The following is a 9596-nucleotide window of genomic DNA, read 5'->3' as shown; positions in this document are numbered from 1 at the left end:
AAGCTGTCTTGGTCCTAATCTTGGCTCCAACTGGCTTCTGCTGGTTTATCTGTACTTTCTCAGGATGTATCAGTCCCAGCTGCACCTGTGTCCTTTGGTATGTTTGTCTGAGGCTCCTGTTGAGACTCCTTCTTGTCGAGCTGGTAACAGTTCCCCCATTCCCCCCCCCCCTTCGAGAATCTTCCTTGTCTGGGGCCTTTTGGTAACAGTCCCGCAACAGTCTCCCCATAGCTGCCAGCTGGAGCTGTGGGATGGGAAGGCTGGAGGATCAGACAGTTCCCAGCAGTCCCCACTAGCAAAGGAGCTGCAGGAGGTACCTTGAGGAGGTTTTTCTGTGCTGAGTTGTGCAGGGAGTGGATTCCAAAACCTCTAGTTCCAGCACCAACACCAGTGGTTGTGTGAACCAAGGAGTGACTTCCTGCCCTGCCCAAAGGTTGTAAAGGGCTACCTTCACACCCTCTCCTGGTCCAATAAGGCCACGAGAAATGGAGGAAAACAATACCTCATACTAAAACATGAGCATACTTTGCTGTTTCTCTGCTCCCTGGGCTGGGTCATCCTTTGCACTGGACTCTGCTATCGGTCCTGCAGTTTGGTCTTTTTTAGCCTCATTAATACGTTGCAGGAGGTCCTGCTTCCTCCCACTTTCCAGCTCCACGCTCACAGCCTGCACTGTAGGGAGTCCACTGCCCAGCCCATGCAGGCCTCCTCTGGATGTTCACTCTTAAAACAGCACAACCCTGCCCACACGCTCACCTCTCCTTGTGACCCATCTAGCTCCCTGCAAGTGGCAAAGATCCACTCTGGAGGGGTTGGTAGCTCAAGAAATCACTTCACCAGCCCGAGGCTGATTCCACAATTGCATCTGGTTACCAGGACACTCTGAATGTTAAAGTCTGCCATCACCACTGAGATACAGAGCTCAGGCTCCGGCCTACATGCTCTGCACTGGCCATTGATTCCACCTGCCTAAAGCCAGTGAGACTATAGAGGCATCTCTCAAAAGGTTGGATCTCCAAGCCATGTTAGAGGATCAGATTGTTCGTTATGAGCTCTAACAATATAGAAACTATGCAATGAGACCAGCATGCATGGCTGCAGGAGGGCTGTCTATGCAGCCCCTGCCTCAGCTCTGTGTGCCAGTCCCTGAGCATGGCATGCAAATCAACAGCCAAATGCTTAGTCAGCCCACAGTTAACTAAGGAATTGTTTACAGCTAGGAGTTAACAGGCAGGTCCCACAAGATTTCTCTGGGAATAGAACAAAGATCTTATTATCCGCCAGACACAGGGGCTTTAGGCACTAATGTCCTCTTTCTACAAGAGAGTAATTAGTCATGCTGAGTGTTTGAACAGCGAATAAGTATTTTACTCATGCCACAGAAATTCAGAAAGGCCCTTTAGTCTCACTCTTTTGTGCCTCAGGACCCCTTTTTTTGCACTCTGTTGCATCCCAGGGCCCTCTGAATGGCTTGTGCTCCTCTCAGGATACCTCCATTTGTACTCCTGTGCACCTCTGTCCCATCTCTTTGCCCTCCTGTGTGCTCCAGGATCTCCTGTTTGCCTCCCCATGTGTCTTTGTCCCCACCATTTGCCCTTCAGGAGCAGAGACCACGGAAGGGGAGCTTCCCAAAGCCCTGGTCAGTGTGCAAGAGCACCAGCCCTCATGCCAGTGGTGACATGCACTGGGAAGCACGGGAAGGGTCTCTCATGGGCTTTACTGCAGAGTCGCCTGCTCCTGCCTCTGTGGGACGGGRTAGTGCAGGGAGCTCAGGTCTGAAAGATAAGGCAGCTCCTGCGGCAGGTGAGTCACGTCCCACAGACGCAGAGAGCCTTTCTGTGTCACCCAGTGCCTCCCAGGAGCCACAAGGAAAAAGGGTATTCTCCGAGGGGATTTGGCAGAAGACAGGACTAGGACTGCCCTGGAGCTCGACGCACAAGCAAGCCCAGGATGGCTGTTGCAACAGAGGAAATGCCCTGGTCCTTGTGCCTGCTCAGAGCTCTTTGTGGGTCCGATAGGGTCCCCCGCTTCCTTTCAGGCTAAGCTGCCCCCAAGGGGGGWGGCCTGGCTTGCTGGGGCAATAGGGAGCCCTTTCCCTGGCTGGGAATCGAACCCAGGCCGCGGCAGTGAGAGTGCCGAATCCTGACCACTAGACCACCAGGGAGGAGATGCCCAAGCTGCCCRTGCACCTGCTGGTGGGCACCAGCCCAGCCCTGTGGGGGACCAGCCCCTCCAACCACAGCCCCACACAGCCGGTCAGGAAGGCAAATTGCCACGGCAGCCAGAGCCTTCCCGGGCAACTTCGCAGGCATTCTTCCTTCTTTCTGAGAATGCTGCCCTCAGAGGGCCAGGGCCTCTGGGCAGAGGGCACCTTGCAACAGGAAGGCCCAGGGAGCGCAAGGCAGTGATGTGGAGGGGGCTGGTCACCGCTGCACACAGGTTTGCGCCGTGAGCTATTGGCAGTGTGGTTGAGGCAAGGGCCTTGGGGCTCTTTCTGCACATTCAAATGCCCTTTTGCGCTGCTGAGATGGCCCCGGCTCTAGTCACGACACGCTGCCAGGAGGACACAACCAGTCGAGCTTCATAGCTCCTAACACCTTGGCAAAAACACCCTCCTGCATTGAATTCGGCTGCAGCTCTCCTAAGTGCGCCTCTGTGGGACGAAACTGCCCGTATTTCCGTTTCAAGCCAAGAGGGCTCACACACTGCTGTGCTCACAGAGCACTGAACTGGCTCCCTGGGAGGGGAGTCTCTCCTCTGCCAGCGTCAGTCCATCGCCACGCAGAGAGGAAGCCACCGTGTGCCTCACTCGAATGCCTGCTCTGAAACAACCCCTGCCCCAAGCACTTCTTATTCTGGAAGTCTCTGAGAAATGGTCCTGAGGGCGCTGGCAGGGTCTGATGGTGCTGGGGCTCACAGGAAGCACAGACACCACTCAGTACCTATGGGCAGTGGACCCCGGGTGCTCAGGGCCCGTCCAGGAGAGGAGCCTCCTGCTGCTGGCACCACTTCTACACTTTGCTCCGTGCAGGGGTGGCCAGAGGGAGAGGAGCAAATCCCTCGCCCTGAGTCACCTCAGCCAGGTCAGCAGTGCTGTGTGTGTGGCCGCTGTCCTGCCTCCAGCACCAGGAGCAGAGCAGGTGGGCACGGGAAGTGCCCTCTAAGGAGAGCTGCGCCCACCAGCTCTCTCTCGACACACAGCGTGTGGGAAAGCGACGCTGGAAGAGACTGAGAAAAAGCCTGTCCCCGAGCCACCTCCACCACGTGGTGCGTGCACATGCCCTCCACCTGCGCTGCTCTCTGTGCATGCAGCAGCACGGGAACCGGGCTGCAGCTCTSGCTCGGCCTTTCCCTGGCTCTTGGGATAGGGCCCAAGATCAGGGGCATTGCCAGTCCCTCAGCRCTGAGGTGTGCGATGACACAGAAGGGAGCATCACCGAGAYAGTCCTTGGTGGGGGTCTCTGTGGCGCAATGGGTGAGCGCGCTCGGCTGTTAACCGAGAGGCTGGTGGTTCGAGCCCACCCAGGGACGGCCTCCTTTTGGCGGCACGTGTGGTGGGCTTGCCAGCAGGGACCCGCTGCTGTGCAATGTCCCTGAGCATCAACAGGTGCTCACAGTGCACCACCCACCACACTGGTGCCCTCGCCACAGTCCCTGAGCATCAACAGAGCACCACCCACCACACTGGTGCCCTCGCCACAGCCACGCTGAGTGACACTCCTCAGCGTCCTCAGCACCTGCTGAGGGGAATCGGGTGCTGGCTTCTCCCACATCCCTCCTGGGAAACTGCTCCTCTGCAGAGTGAGTGGCTCTGGCTGCCTGCAGTTGTGCTGCTGCCCTTGTGGGCAGCGCTGCCCTGCCGTGACCCATGTGCCAAGGCCTGAGCCCTGCGGTAGAGGCCTCTTGGCACCCTTAGCAGTGGTTCCGTCTCATACCATGAAGATCCTGCATGCAGGCCTCAGAGGAGGCCGCTGCTCAGCCTTTTGCTTTGGCTTGGGCCTGACCACAGGAGCCTGCAGCACCTGCTCCTCAGCAGAGAGGCAGGATTTGCCTTTTTCCCTTCCCCGGCGGGGCTTCCRCTCCCAGGCAGAGACAGCACCAACTCTCCAGCAAGCGGGCTGGCCACTCAGTGCCCAAGGAAGTGTGACTGGACCCTGGGTCAAACTCTGCTTCCAGAAGATTTACCTAGCCATTTAATCCCGTCATGGTTTTGTTGTCCAAGTAAATCCCCAGAATTTATGCATCCGCTGTACAAATGAGAGTTAGGTCCCGAGAAGTGATGCTGTCTGTGCGGGGGTGAACTTCCTCTTAAGGCCGAGGTGGCAATGGGCAAATCTTGTGTCTTCTCCCTCGAGTGGCTGGAGGGTCCACGTGCTTGGCATTTGTGACCAAGATTAGCTTGGAGTTGCTGCAGCTGCTTTGACTCTTGGTCTTGGAGCAGAGCATTTGTCTGAGAAGGAAAACTCTCCTTTTGGAGCCCTGAGGACACAGCTGAGCTGGCGGGACAGAAGTGCTGCATCAACACCCACAGGACCCCTACCTTGCCTGGCCTCTCTTCCGAGGACGAGGAATGGGGTCACTCCAGGGAGGTACCAGGGGATGGCTCACATTTGCTCCTTTGTGCCTCTGGGGGCAGTGAAAAACCAGAGCAAACAGATAAAGCGGAGGAGAAGGAGAGCTTGAGAAGGGCTGGGGCAGTGCTCTGGAACTATCAGCTGGCCAGAAATCTCAGCAGCCTGAGACAACAAAACCTGATGGCATGGGCTACGAATCCGCCTTTCTGAGAAACCGGAGCCAAAATCCAGCTCCTTACACCGCTCAGCTACATCACCTCACGCAACATATCCGCTGTGGTATGCACATGCCTTCCCCCTACACCACCCTCTGTCCAGCTGGCTACACGAGCCGCTCTTTGCGGAGTTGTCCTTTCCTCATCGCCAGCCCCTGGACATGCTGTGAAACCGCCCCGTAACTTCCTTCAGTGCAGTTCTTTGCCATYCCCAAGAACGGATAGTTCTGAAACGGCGAATATAGAGCGTGAACTTGCCCCCCCACTCCTAGGGAGGCACGTGAGGGCTTGCTCTGTTCAGGTGCTGGTCCGCAAGGACACAGCCTCACATTTTCTGGCTTCTCCCTGCTAGCTTGCCTTCACCTGACAGCTCTGACTACTCAGCCTTGCCGCTCCGTGGTAATGGGGATATGCGCACATCTGCTGAAAGCAGGGACTGAGTCCCCAGGCGCAAGGATTGTGTTCCCAGCCCTCACAGGCTGTGGGGCCAACGGCTTGCTGAGGAGCGCTGAGAGCAGGCTGTTCAGGTGGGCTAGAAGGAGACTCCCGGGGAAGGAAGCGCTTCCCTTGGTTGGCTTCCTGCCTTGCGAGAAGGCTTCCAGCCTCCCTTAGGTAAGGGGCGGGCTACTGGAGACAGGACTTTTGTTCTGCCCCTTCTCCTGGCATGCGGTGGGGTCCTGGCAGTTGAGGCTGGCGGCAAATGCGCGTGATGGGGCTGCAGAGTCAGGTGAGCTTTTGTTGCTCGTGTGAGCGTGCATGGGGGCCGGATGCTGCAGGATGCTGCAGGAAGGGCAGTTATGAGGCCCTTGCTGTTCCCACCCTGTTGCCTGAAGGAGGCAGGAGGGGAATATGGCCCAAGGAGGAAAGGCAATCGCATGGGCAGCTGTGATCGTATAGTGGTTAGTACTCTGCGTTGTGGCCRCAGCAACCTCGGTTCGAATCCGAGTCACAGCAAGGGTTTTGCAAAGCCCGCTGCCTGACAAGGAGACTTTGAAAAGACGAGGGAGGCACCTGCAAGGACGGGCCAACGCGTTGGTTTCCCAAGAGGCCATGGCCTAGGAAGGAGGTACAAGCTCTTCTGTGCTCTCTGCTCCAAACATTCCACGGGCTCATGCCTAAAATGATTTCCTGGTTTCTAGTGATTGTGCAATGTCTTCTCTTGTGGGGCTGCTGTGGCAGCTGCGCCTGCCTCTGGGAAAGCATTCAAGTTTCTCCATTCGCCAGGCAAAGCTTGAGAACTGAGAGACTCTGCCTGGAAAGCACCCAGCTCTTCACCTCCCCTTTCTCTTGCCCTTGCTCCCCATTTTGCAATAAGGGGACTCTCAGCTCCACACCGAAACCACCCTGCAACCCTAGCCCAACTGCAACTGCCACCCCACTCCATAGAGACCCAACACCACTAGCTCTTSCCCGGGAGAAAGAGGACGTTTTTTTCTTCACGGGGAGCGTGTGACTTTTCTGAGGCTGTGCCACCACGCTTGAACTCTTTATTCCTGTTCCGGCCAAGCTGTAAGCTGGCTGCGGGAAGGACACCCTCCATGGAAGGGCGGAGCTCCCTTTCTGCCTTGCCTGCAGAGTGAGAGGAGCTGTGAGGCGGCAGGTTTTGCCTGCAGCTCCACCCCAGTGCGCGGCTGCGGAGAGCCAAGAGTGCTTCCTCCTGGCCTGCCTGGAGGTGGAAAGGTTGTCTAGGAAGGATCTGCCACAGCGAGGCTGGGCAGCTGGTGCTGGGAGAGCATCCGCCTGGAGGGGAAATGCTGAAAAGCCAAAGGAAAATGATAGCGTCTGAGCACTGAGTGGGGTCTGGACGCTCTGGGGAAGAGGTGCACCTGCTGCAGAGAAGAGAAGGGAGGAGAGCCCAGCTCTGCCGCCGGGGTCCTGAACTGAGTGCTATGTGGGCAGGTCAAGCCCAGGTCAAGCCTGGAACGGCCCCAAGTGCTTCTGCTGTTCCAAGGTGTCTGTATTGACGGTTCCCAGCATGTCTGTATTGCGACAGATATCACTGCTAGAAAGCTGCACTGCCCAAGGGAAGGGGAAGCACTGCTTGGTCAAAAGACCATGCTCCAGGTGAGGCTTGAACTCACACCCTCAGCATCCCTCTGCTTCGCACTGCTGTATAAGTACTGCGCGCTGGCCCATTGCGCCACTGGAGCACACTTGGAAAGGTGGACTGGAGCCCACGAGCAAACATTTTTGCCTGTGATCACCGTGGCTCATCAGCATTAACCTGGCACCTCAAGTGCTTTGTTCCCGGTTCAGAGGAGATGCACGGACAGGCTTCAGGGAGCCCAGAGTTTGGAAAAGGCTGACAGGGCTGTTGAGCAGCCTTGAGCTGACCGTGGTTTACAGGGAGCTACTAGGTGCAGCTTTGAAAACCTAATTCAAGAAAGCTCTAAAAAAAATCAACCCCGTCCATGAGGCAAGAGAAGGGCAAGCACAGGCRTGCTGCTTTCCTGCCCCTTGGCCTTTTCCTGGTGGTGAACGCAGGTGTGCGGGGGTGTCCATGTGTGCGGCTCCATTTCGGCGGGGGGCACAGGAGAGTCACTTGCTCCTGCTGGTTCACTCTGGGGCCCCAGCTGGCCTCACAGAGCCCCAGGCCCTGCCAGGCATCCCCAAGGAGGAGGCAAGGCCCCCAACTCACCCAAGACAGATCCCCCCCAGCCTTCCTCTGCTCACCCACCCACCCACCCCACTATATATCAGGCCCCAAGGCCCATCCCTGGGCCCTGTCACTGTCCTGTTCCCTCTCCTGCCCACAGGATGGACTGGTCCTGGTGGGTGCCCAGGACCTGCTGAGGTCTGCCCCTGCCCGAGGAGCTAGGCCACTGTCTTTTCTGCTACAGCCAGAGACTCGCAGAGCTGTGGAGGACCCAGGAGTCCTGGTGGCCTGTCTCCCCACCACAAAACACGGTGGGGTTGCAGGGCTGGACCTCAGAGGTGCTCCTGGCCTAGCAGGTCCAGGGGACAGGGGAACACCCTGTGGGGATGGGGATGCCCCCAGCACAAGGAGGGGGGAGTTCATGGCCTCATACAGCTCCTGGGGTGGCAGGGGCTCTGCCTTCCTCCCCTGGGCGAGTGGGGTGCTCCCCACTCATCACCCCGGGGGGCCTAGTCTCCCCAGCCCTCCCTGAGATGCACAGAGACCCCAGGCATGCGGGTACCAGGCCCAGCCCTCCCCGCAGAGCTCCGCTGGCTTGAAGAGTGGCTCAGCAGGGGCCGTGCAGGAGGGGAAAGGGGGTCTGCTCCCCACCCTCAGAGCCCCGACCCGGGTGCCTGAGGGGCTGCCCTGGCCCACGGGGCATTGCACACACTTGTGCATGCGGAAGGGCAGGCATCTCCACCTGCAGGCAGCAGTCAGTGGTTGCAGGGATGGGGACACTATGCGCCCTCCAGGCGATGAACAGAGCACAGCTGCACTCCGCTGCAACTCTCCTCCTCTGCCCTTAACTCTTCCCCATACAATCCTGAGAAGGGCTCCAGGGTCCCCAGACACCAGCCCCTATTGCACCCCTGGGGCTGTGGGCACATCCGGTGCAGCTGTGTCCTGGCCACCATGCTGTGTGAGGTGTGTGCGCACTGTGCTGTGTCTCTGTGCGCGGGGAGAGCGTGTGCCTGCGTGCAAATGCGTGTGCAGTGTCAGTGATGTTCCGGGCTGGGCATGTGCACTGCGGAGGTGCAGTCCTGGCTGTGCGTGAGGGTCTTGGCGAGTGAGAGGTGTGAGCTCTGTGCGTGTGCATCCTGTAGAGGGCAATGAAGGAAGGGGCGTGTGTGTGTGTGCGTGTGCACTGTCCTGACAGTGGGTTAGGAGGTGGTGTGCATGCACATCCAGTCTGTTCACGCGGGTCTGTATGCTGCGGTCCGTGTACGGGCGTAGTTCTGTTATGGCTCTACAAATAACTGTGGAGGAGCACATGGGGTTTAACAGCTCTTCCTTTCATCTTTCCTGCAGCACCGTCCTTTGTGAGGCACAGGCCGGTTACTCCAGCTGTGAGCAAGCACCCACCACTTTTCTTTTGCCCTTGTAGGTAGATTTTAATACCCTCTTTGCTAACAGCTCTGTGGCTGCAATGGAGACCACACGGAGAGCAGCCGTGGGAGCTCCCACGCTGACAGGCCTCCACTGGGCCCTGGAGCTGCAGCGCCTTGGGATTGGTCGCTCTTCAGGCCCAGGCAGGCTTCCACAGCTAGCAAGATGGCTCAGGACCATGCTTCCAGACTTCCCTGCAATGTTCACATCTCCTCTGCACCACCAGCAAGTCCTGGTACCTCTCCCTTTGATCCCAGAGAGTCATCTGCTGCCCAGGGCTAGGGCATTAAAAAGGAACCGCTTGGTTCTAGGCCCAGGGAGAAGGGCACGGAAAGGCTGCAGGCCTAGTACAGGGCGGGTCTTCTGCGATCTGCTTCTGCTGGCATCTCTGTGCTTTCTAGGATGGCACAGGGGCCCTAGTGTCCAAGGCAAGGACATGGCAAGGTCCCATGTACCACTAATCAGCCTGCGGAGGAGACAGGCGGGGGGTGAGACTCTGGACCCAGCTGGCATCGATCCACAGGGCAAGGCATCCGGGTGTGCAGACTTGGGGAGACAAGGATGGAGTGTCCATTTGGAAAAGGGAGAGCCAAAAGCCTGGAGGAATCCTTTCATCTTTGGAAGCCACAACGTTCTGGTCCCGTCTGGAAATCCCACCCCTGAGTGCCCAACACCTGCCCCTGGGCTGGAAGGGTGCCTGGTCCCAGGCCACAGCCTCCAAAGCCTGTTGCTCTCCCACGAGGGCTGCCAGCAAAAGACCCCCCCTTCCCTTGGGGGCTCCCG

General features: G+C 58.1%; 3 non-coding genes across 3 annotated transcripts; 2 read left to right on the top strand and 1 right to left on the bottom strand.

The window, feature by feature from the left end:
• Nucleotides 1-2092: 2092 nt before the first annotated feature.
• TRNAE-CUC lies at nucleotides 2093-2164 on the bottom strand. The gene has a single exon. It is a non-coding gene; the product is annotated as a tRNA-Glu (tRNA).
• Nucleotides 2165-3457: 1293 nt separating this feature from the next.
• On the top strand, nucleotides 3458-3531 carry TRNAN-GUU. The gene has a single exon. It is a non-coding gene; the product is annotated as a tRNA-Asn (tRNA).
• A 2140-nt stretch (nucleotides 3532-5671) lies between these two features.
• On the top strand, nucleotides 5672-5743 carry TRNAH-GUG. Its single transcript has one exon. It is a non-coding gene; the product is annotated as a tRNA-His (tRNA).
• The last annotated feature ends 3853 nt before the right edge of the window (nucleotides 5744-9596 follow it).

Source organism: Apteryx rowi, unplaced genomic scaffold (assembly GCF_003343035.1).
Source record: "Apteryx rowi isolate R43461 unplaced genomic scaffold, aptRow1 scaffold_1033, whole genome shotgun sequence".
NCBI lineage: Eukaryota > Metazoa > Chordata > Aves > Apterygiformes > Apterygidae > Apteryx > Apteryx rowi.
The sequence above is the reverse complement of the archived record's forward strand: the minus strand, read 5'-3'. Positions and strand labels throughout refer to the sequence as shown.